The sequence below is a fragment of the Anser anser genome, assembly GCF_964211835.1.
Source record: "Anser anser genome assembly, chromosome: 3".
Classification (NCBI taxonomy): Eukaryota; Metazoa; Chordata; class Aves; order Anseriformes; family Anatidae; genus Anser; species Anser anser.
Genome location: NC_139722.1, coordinates 87,808,463 through 87,819,015, shown reverse-complemented (window position 1 = coordinate 87,819,015; position 10,553 = coordinate 87,808,463). Strand labels below are relative to the sequence as shown.

At 40.9% G+C, this 10,553-nt stretch overlaps 1 long non-coding RNA gene across 1 annotated transcript; it reads right to left on the bottom strand.

Moving 5' to 3' along the window:
• Positions 1-6,018: 6,018 nt before the first annotated feature.
• Positions 6,019-9,266, bottom strand: LOC310898054. The gene is made up of 3 exons (XR_014582925.1): positions 9,034-9,266; positions 8,433-8,563; positions 6,019-7,424 (listed from the first exon to the last, which is right to left on the bottom strand). It is a non-coding gene; the product is annotated as an uncharacterized lncRNA (long non-coding RNA).
• Between the last annotated feature and the right edge of the window lie 1,287 nt (positions 9,267-10,553).

The following is a 10,553-nucleotide window of genomic DNA, read 5'->3' as shown; positions in this document are numbered from 1 at the left end:
GGCCTCAGGCCACGCTGCCTGGCTGCAGGCCTAATGAGGTTTACAAGTTGGGAGCTTTGACTAGCACGTTATTTATAGCTAATTTTAAATTACACTGTGATTTAGAATAAACGCAAATATGTATTTTATTAACAATACTAAGGAATTAACATTATTAACACCCAAGGAAATTCATGTTGAAATACGCAGTCTCAAAGTGAAATGCAAATAAAAATGTGGGAAGGAAGGTGCCATCGAAAGCAGGCTACACTAATACTGCGGCACACAGAGGTAGGCTTTAGGGTTCATTTTTAGTTCCCAAAGAACTGAGATTTGGCAAAGTGTGCCCTTAACAGAAAATCCTGCCTGGACTTCAAACTGGCTTACAAGATCATAGTGACAATGACATTATTACGCTTGCCCTACAGTTTGGGGGATTTCCCTACTACCAGGTAAGAAAGTAGCCATGTTATTGCCCTCAGCAGGAATTACCTGAAAGGCAAATATTGACCTGAGAGATAAATACCAATCTGAGCTGAATTACCTCATGGCTAAATAATTGTTTCCGGGGGTGGGGATGCAACAGTTGAGACTAGCGCAGGATCAAGAAACGCTGAACTTCCACATTCCAGCGTTTGTCCTTTTGAAGTAATATTGGCAATTTCTGTAAATCGCTGTGGCTTCAGCTGAGCAGCACAGGATATTGTAAACTGAAACACTTCCTAAAAAACACAATGTCCGCACAGGTGCAGTGAGCTAGCAGGATGATATAAAGAGTTACTCGGTGACGTTCATCCTCACAAATATATGTGCCTCTTGATGCTGTAAGAAACCTTTTTAGGCACCTTTTCTCTTATCATTGAGAACTCTGACATACACAGAGTGTTTTCAAACAGGATGACAAGGCTACATCCTGCGTGGATTTGAAAGGAATTGATTGCACAGAGCAGGCAATAGCCCATAATATCCTTCCTACTCAGTTGGCCCTCCTATCACTGCTGATCTCAGTATGGGGAAGTCCCAAATAAATAGGAGCTTTCAGCTTCCCCACTTGTGCCACATTCCTCTTTGGCATCTAAACCCCTATTATTTGCTGTCCAATGGGAGACAAATGGGTCATCGATTAGCTCACGGTAGGTTTGAATCAAGGAATGCGAGTACGTGAAATTGCAGCACAATTAGATCACCGTGGGCAGATGGCTGTTACGAACCAACCTTGCCCTGTTGTTTTTCAAGGATCTGACTGCTTTCCTGGTGCAGTGGGTAGGCTCTGGCTACCCGCTGAGGATGAGGAGACGTGTGCATGCCACGAGGAGCTTGGCCGCCTCCTGCCCCCACCAGGACCTTGCTCTCAGCGTGGGGCAGCTCTCCGCTGGATTCCCCTGTGGCCTCCTGCAGAAGCTCAGGCAAGGAGCAGGCAGTGTGGGTCCAACTTTCCGTCCAAAGCTGGGAAGTGGCTGGGCTGCCCTCACCCAGGAGACCCGAAGTGTTTCTGGATCCGCCAGCTTAGACAGGCCTAATTAGGCTAGTTCTACAGCCACATGGTGGCATTTGTGGTCTGACCGTGACAGTCACCCCTCTCTAGGTTCAAACCGTGGGAGCCACACCTCAGCCTTCTTTGCATCACAGCTAGGAGCTCTTTCCATAGCATCCACCTGGTGCTTCTTGACCTTCCGTCAGGAATGACCCCCACGACTCATCCCGTCTCTTCCTCCCATGGCATTACCCATCATTGGGGCAGGTCGGCAAGGAAAGACAGCTGGGAGGAAGGAATGGGGCACTGCCTGATGGCCCTGGAGGCTTCTCGCAATTCTGAGGGTGGTTTCAAGAAGGACAGGGCCACCTTCAGGTGCCAGCATCCTTCTGGCCACGGGGAGAGCCCCACCAGGGATGTGCTGAATAGAGGGGGTGGCGAGAAGGCACAATGCCCTCAGCTGCCGTGAGGCTCCCTGCGGGCACCCCGAGGGGAAGGCAGGGGCCAGATTAAATCTGTGGCTAATTGCACAGATTTATGTCCCTTCTCTTAACTGTCTCTACCATTGCACAATAATTGTGCAACTCTTATCGGGGCTCTTTGTTGCTCCTTACAGTTCATCCATATCTTATGTTTTCACTGTGTTTGCTTTCCCAAGTTTCCAAGAGTGAAAAGAGGATTTCACATGATTTCCTGGGACAGGAGACTCCAGCAGGAACTGTGTCTTTTGCTAATGTGTTTTTCGCCAGTAACCGAACAGTGACTATTAGCATTCATTTCCATAACATAGGTCTCATAACGAAAATAGCATAATCAAATAATACTGCATTTTGTATTGCTTAATTGGTGGAAGGGGAGGGCTGAGATAATTTACCACTTCATCATCCTCCAAATTAAAAGCCTCATGCTTGAGGCCTCTACCCAGAACTCGCATTTGTTACTATTAGGGTGGTACACTGCCAGGCCAAATTCTGATAAAATGCCGATCTTTTAATGGGCTGATTCTGCTGTCATTAGGAATAGCGCAGATCAGAAGAAAACTCCACAGATATCAAGGGAGCTGTAATGCTAAAATGTCAGTGAAACAGGATCTTAGATATTTATAAAATGTAGTGTTAATGTCTGCCCTATGTTTGCTGGTAGTCCAGTTTGAAGGAGGTGCAAACCAAAAGCTTAGCCTGACAGTGATTAGTTATTTCCTATTTTCTTTTCCAAAGCATATGTATGATATATAGCATATAGCATATATATTGGATAATTTCATAAATTCATGGATAAAGAGAAAATGAAAGAATCTGCGCTAAATTGAAAATATTCTACTTTTTATTTAAAAACATTGCTTTAATATAACAAAGTCAATGCACTGACATGAAAATCAACTTCTAAGTGAAGACGAATGTATTTTTATTGTATTCTTTGTAAAATGTCCTGGATCTCCATGTATATCATAGGAAGCAATTCATTATTTTTAGCAATGGTCAAGTGGTTCGAGATAAAAGGCTTAAGGCTGGACTTTGAAGGTGCTGTTGTTTTCATTAATTGGCGAGATGAGCTGGATCAGACCCAATGAGTCACCGCATGAGCGCGCGGGAATGTTGATCCAGCTGCGTATCAGGATTCTCAGGTGCACATTTCTCGCTCAGAATTAATAGGGAGGCATTACACATTCAGCAAATTCTTACTAGATGGAGAATGTTTTCTCCTAAGAAGCACAAGGTAGCCAAACTCCCCATGGCAGCATACAGTACATAGTATTGATGAAAACTGAGTGATTTCTGGTCTGCTTCGACCTTCTGTCTTGGTTCTTTTTTTTTTTTTTTTTTTTTTTGGCAGTCCAAACACAATAATGCAGTAGTGAGTAGGACACAGTCATAAAGAGCTGTCATGAATATTTTCCTATGTTTTGTGCCGTTTTTGCTTCTATCCTACACTGAAAGAGGAAGTTAACGTCTTGGGACTGGCAGCCAGCCAAAGCTTAGACACTTCTCACCTACAGAGGTTTGTGGAGGGCTGTGGAGAGCATATGCAAGAGATACGAGCTATCGTTACTAGCTTTTTGATCTGGAAAAGCTTAGGATCGGATCTGCTGTGCTCTGCAAAGGTCTCTGACTACAAAACCCAGAAACACATTACTCTATTGGAAACACATTACACTTCTGGTCAAAATTATTGAAAAATTATGTTTCCTTTTAAAGGCTGCGCATTTCTTAAATGTTTCATATTTTTATCAAGTATCTTGTAAGGTGTTTGGTTTTCATTCTGAGCAATTACTAGGAGAATTTCTCAGCATGTCTTATCCTGTTGCTCCTAAGGTTTTCTGTAATACTGAGAGAAATTATTGTTGTATGTTGTTAATAAGATTTTTCTGGCCCAGGCAAGAGAAAAAGGTGAACTGTAATCATGGAAAACTATGCAAGAACCTGAACTGTGTTTGATCCAGTTCTAGTCATTAATATATGACATAATACAGACTTTTGATTTCATGATTTAACTAGCTGGTAGGAAGACATGCTTCTGCAGAAGAACTTTTAGTATTTATATTGACATACTTTCCAACAGCAACAGCATACGTTAACAGCTGTGGATGATACAGCAGAACTGCCATTCCTGGCACGTCCTCTGGCTTCTTGCTTGCTGTTTCCCAGCATGTGCCCTTTTCTTGCCTGGAAATCTTGCCTGGGCAAATTTTGATCACTTTCTATATTTGTCAGGTATTTTCAGCCTTCTTAGAGACTAGTTCTTGGCAAAAGGTCAGGCGCTGTTTTGCATGTGCTGTGTACCGACATGGGCGCTGGCAGTTTTGGACCTGTTGCATACAGAAATATTCTAGACAACTGGACAGTGGGCACACAGCGTGGATGTATACCTCACTCATATGATGCCTGGTGCTACAGGAAGCATAGGATATGCTCCACATGCTCTATGCAGCCACCTCGGACCTGTGAGATCACCTTGACATATATAGGAAGAATCAGGTTTAATCTGTGGGCTAGTTACTGGGCACAATTACTCTGTGGATGGGTGGTATGTCTAGAAAATTCTGGAGGTATGTCTGGTGGTGCCACACAGAGATAGAGCATCATTGGCAGAGTTCAGCTGATTCTGTATTCATGGCATGAGAATAGCTATTTAATCAACTCTAATTCTGTATTTTCAGTTAATTAGCCTTGGCTTTCTCATGTGCTTTCTCAAAGATAAGCTCTCAGAGGAGATAGACGGTCTCATTTCTCACTTGGCCCAACTCTAGTTTTTTTTGCAGGACTACTAGAGATTTTGAACACTGCTGCCTTTTGTGGATTAATATATTTGTGAATACACATTAGACATTTTAATTATATTTGGGGTTTCACAGAAATCCTGACAGTCTCCTGTGACAAGATCATTCATTCTGCACCCCTCTAAGCACATGAATACATGATCCTCTGAAGCGTAGCTGAAATGTTGAGGTATAGTTCCTTTTTCAATTGACTCATTTTAACTGGAATTTAGCATAATCAGACACTATATTTTTTTTAGATTTATGTAATTATATAAGCACCACTAAGACTACAAATAAAGCCTTAGATCATTGTGAAACAGTAATAACAGTCCAAGAAAAACTCTAAGTTACCAGAAGAATGTTCACTTATGGAAGGAAAGATAAATATTTCTAAGACTCACATCATAATTTTAGCCATATCTGAAAGAATATTTTTTTTTCCAGTTTATCTTTTACCTTCGGTAATTAGAAGTTATGGTTCTTGCCCTGAGGAACTCCAGTTTCCATTTAGCTGTAATTTCAATGCATGCATGGAATGCAGCCCTCTGTGCAGAATGAACATGCAGCCCCGTGGCTTTCTCGTGGCTGAAAATGTGCTTGTCTGGTACTCAGTGAGCTACAGGTAACAAAAAAGCACCATGTCCTTCGCTTATGGATGGATGGGACAGATTTGAACAGAGATAGGGCTGCTGGTATCATTTCCATATATGTGAGCTTGTCAAATGCATGCTTCCCTTTCAGTGGTGATGGTGTTGGGACTCTTAGAACGTTTTTTTTTTTTCATTAACTCTTTCATTTGGATTTTTTTCAGTCAAGAAGGGGTTCCCTATCCATGCTTTTCCTGAAAAGATAAAATATAGGAATGATTAACAGTATAAGAGGAATCATCCTTTGCCAAGATTATAAATTCTAAGGAATTCAGCTTGTTTGACTAGATTTTATTTATATATTTTTTAAATAATAACTGGATTTATAAAGCCTCCAGTTCCCTCCCCAGCTAAGCTGCTCTGGGATCTGTAAAAGCAGTCAGAACAGTAGATAGATCATACCAATTTAAATTTTATCAGGAGCTGTTTTACCATGCAGTTGATTTCATGCAATTGCAAAACTTAGGCATCCAAAAGTAATAAGATAGTTTTCCCCCAGATCATCAAATCTGGGATCCCCCCAGATTTTAAGTAATAAAAATGTTGATGCTGTTTTTATTCCTTGATGTAAGATACACTTTGTGTGACCTTCTAAATAGTCTGTGTCATATCCTGCTCTAAAAAAAGCCTATGATATTGGGTTTCATTCTCCTGAAAAACCCGCTACGTCCCAGGAAACTCAGCAGATCTCTCTGACATAATCAGTTTCCATGCAGTTTTACTCAAATAAATAATATTCATAAGTAAGAATCACTCCATATGCACATTCAATTGATCGGTGCAGGTTTTCTTATGAATATGCTGGTGTCCGTTTACACATATGTATATTAGCAATAGCTCCTATGGAGATTTAATGCTGTTTAAACATAAGTTAAGTACTGTGTTTCTTCATTTAGCCTTGCCAGTCCCAACATTTTGCAAAACAGGAGTCAAGCCTTGAGGTTAGCCTAGAAATCACAGTATTTTGTTCTTTAGGGGGTCTTTATAGCATGTTTATTAGTACCATGTTTTCATGCTTTTTGCAGAACAGAATTACAGGAACTAGTTTGTCTATGAAACATAGTGAATATCATAGGCCTTAGAAATGAAATGGTATGTTGGCAGCTCTATTTCAGTTGTAACATCATCTAAAATTTTCCCACTTTCCTCCCCTGCCAGCAGCATATAAGGATGTTGAAAGTGATGGAGTGTGTGCGTGTATGTGCGTGTGTGTGTGTAACCTAGCAGCCTGGCTACGAAGGGTTGAGAAACTGTCACAAAATCAGTATCTAGTTTTCTGAAAGAAATTTGTTATTTTAAGTGTAGATCCCACACTTTTCTGCATGTACTTAAAAATATAGGGAGGAAATCTGAATGAGGAATGTATAATGGAGTGAAAAAAGGATTAAAAAACAAAACATTATTTAAGTTTCCAGTTCATTGCATCTAGACTGAAGTATGTACTGGGCTTAGCATGGAAATAGGCAGAAGGGTAAGCTAACGTTTTTAATACAGTATATAATCCAGAAACACAAGTGTTCGTAGTGATCTTATGTTATGTAAAACATCGGTAAGCTAACCAGTTTTGAAAAATGCAGTTAACTCAATAGTAGATGTGAAAACTACTGCACAGTCTGTGACTTTCCAATAAACTCTATACCTGAAACCAATTTGACGGGGAGCACAAGTGGTGTATTATCACAGTCTCCATGTTTCAGGAATATTTCGTGTGAATTATGAACAAGTTCATGAGGAAACAATGGCTACATTCTTCTGATAGATCAGAATCAGAGCAAGTTACAGCAATAGCAGCAGTTGCAATGAGTTTTGTCCCCTGTCCTCTACTCCTCCCTTGAAAACTCAGGACCTGATTCCAGGCTGGCTGGAGCCAACAGAAGGACTTCCATACTTACGTAAGACTTGCATTCAGTTGGCAGTACCTAAGCAAATCATTCAAATCCTCCTTACACTCTCTTCTTTACCTTGTGGGGATACAGATTTATGGAGTTATTGTAAATGAGTTTCATGATCGTATTGCGAAATTCCTTCTCCTTGCAATAGATTTCTTCTTTCCTTAATCTTGAACCTGTACATAAATTTTTAAGTGTTTTAACATGTGCTTTCTTTTTATACATGCATGGAAATGTATACGTACACATGTACGTATATATATGTATTTCAAGGATCTTTAAACAGCAGTAACGTACTATATGTTTAGTCCTCGTATGGCCCAATACTGAGTACTGTTAGCCCTCAGCATGTCCTGAAATCAGAATTCCTGATTCAGGAACACCTGATACTTGCAAAACTCCCCAAACAAACTTTGTATCTCTGGCAGCAGATCTGTTTATTCTGTACATGCCAGTTAAGTGAAGGTGGTTCTGATAATAAGTAAAACATGTCTTGTACCTGAAGCTGTCTAATGATGTCTCTCAGCAGGATAAATTGGCTTTCAAAGAGCCCTGTGTTAACTGCAGCTCATATTTGAACCAGATCTTTTCAGCTCTGCTTGAACAGATGCTTTAAGCCATCACTGCTGTATTCTCCCCTCTGCTCACCCCAGGTTCATGTCCTCACCCCTCGAGGGGGCCCTTCTCCTATGCCAGTGTAATTGTTTTTCTACCAGATTGGTTCTCCAGCTCATTCTGGTGTTGCCCGAGAAGGGGGTAATCTGAGCAAGGGCATGAACAGCTCAGGCCACAACAAGATTGCTTTCTCCAGCAAAAGCTCATTCCCATTTCTGCTGGCTGAAAGCCTTCGTAAAACTACATGCAGCCTTGCGCATCAATACGTTGCACAAGATATGCTTAATAACACATCAAAATACGAAACAGTCTGTCCTTCAGATCTTCTGTTGGTAAGGCCCTCAAGGAGCCATGGAAGTTGAATAGCACTGATCTGGGAAGGGCTCTGAGCTGGGGCTGCTATGCACACATCACCCACCATGCCACAGCCATTCATACATATCTAAACTGCAACCCCACAAATAGTGGAACTACCCCTAAAAATTCACTGAATGCCACTGAATCTGTCCAAAGAGCTATTGCCCCAGATATGCACCCGGCTTCAGCCTCAGCATTTTAATTTAACTTACTTGCAAGGGGGGAGGAAGCAGATCTTAAAGTTGTAATGGGAACAGGATTTTTGATTTCTGAAGAGTGAAGTCTGTCACGTTCTTGTGGTTGGATGAAACTACGTCCACTAGAGGGCTCTTTTAATTTTGTCCTAATGAAACATAAAAACAGAATGAAAAATTTATTAAAATGTAGATTTGAAATTATTTAGTTAAATAACCTGTTAGAAATTGAAGGCAAATACAAATCTTACTGAAAAGGCAATCACTGATAATACTTAACCTTTTTATTCAAAGCACGCTTTATTATTAACTAATTATTAAGGAATTATCTACTAATTATTAATTATCAACTAATTAATCTTCATAACACCTTTCTGACATTGCAGTGACTTCCTTGTTATGGATGGAGAAATTTGGGTGGAGGAGATTTACCTGATATCAGATTCTGATTCAATGATGAAGTAAAGATCGGACTTCAAATTCCTGAGCACATTTTCTTCCCACTGGCAATTTGTTAAATGTATATAACTGAGAAAATGTGAACAAATCTTTTCAGTAGCCGACCTGTGCTATAAATCAGATTTTTTATTTAATCAATTACGGACTGAATTTGATCTACCTGACCCTGATGTCTGCAGTATGGACTTTCACAGACAGTTCACGTGGCTGTTTCTACGAAGAGAAGGTGAAGATAAATTTCTTCCAAATCAGAAGTGCAGAAGCATATTTTACATTCACTTTGCATTTACCAACAAGAGGAAATGGTTCCACCAAGGGTTTGGGTCTCACACTCTAATCATGGGCTATGGTGCTGTCATGCATGGGAAGGCAGCTGGAGCAAGTTGCATTGTTCCAAATGTAAACCCTGGAAAACAGCAAAAATGAAACAAAGACACACCTTGTTTCTACAGCACAACCTTACCTCTGCCTTCCTCAAATGACGACAGGCCTTGCCAGGAATGCAATAGCTTCACAGATGGTGTGGGACACTTTGGGAAGGAACAGCAAGGCACAGCCCTGAATACCAAACTCTTACCTTCTACTTCTCTTTGTTAAGACAAATGTCTAGCTCAGGTCACTGTCATTGAACAGGAGATACCTACTGCACACGAGACATCTCAATCCCTGAGTACAGGGAGGTACTGCAGTTCAAGCGGTCAGAACACAGCCCCAGTAAGAACAATTACTTCAGCCTTTTTACTGTTTATTTTCCAGGTTTTGGACACCCCACAGCTTAAGCGTTACTGCAGCATTTCTCCTAGGAACACCAAGCTGAGATGGAGAGGATGCCTCTGATTCACAGCCCGTGGCATTGGCTATGGTAAGGACAGAGAGGGGAGGAAGGAGGAACAGGTTCAGATGGAAATAACCAGTGTGGAACTGCCCTCCCCTCTCAGCTCTGGCTGCTCAGCATTTTTCACTGAATTTGGCCCTGGTTTGCAAGGCAGGAACCTCCGACCTAATCACTCAGCAGCTTTATTTGACCACACTCAGTCTCCCTCTCTAGGAAACAGGATTACTGGGTCCTAAATGCTTCCTAGAGTCTTTCATCTTTCCTCTATTTAATTATTGCTAATTTCCGTGATGGTACTCCTAAAGCACAGTTGGAGCCTGGATGTAGATTATAGAGCACTTTACAATATCAGCACTAAATCAGACAGAGACCATGAAGCACATAAATATGCATTTCCTGAGATTTGTGAAGGGTAGGATTTTATCTTGCAGTGCATTAGTGCCCCTAAAATTGCGTAACACTATAAGTCACTGAGTTATCATGACAGTTGGTTGCCTGGAAATCCTCTTGCTTTACTCCATATACCTATTTCATTTTTGTAGACAAATCAGTTTGACACATGTTAACCTGGAATAATAACTTTTACCTTTCAGAGAGTTTTCTGGAGTGATTTCTCCCAAAGAGCAAAAGGTATCATTAACTTGCTGAGAGAAATGAAGAGGGGCTGAAACCATCTTCAGGAGGATCACACTCATATTTTGAGCCCAGAATTTCACCTGAGACATAAGTGAAGAACAAGTTAAAACCAAAAAATTCATTCAGCTTGGACTGTAACAGGTAAGATACTACTGGACCCCTAAAAAGTAAATTTTCCTCCATTTTAACGATACTTCAGTAAGAAAGGT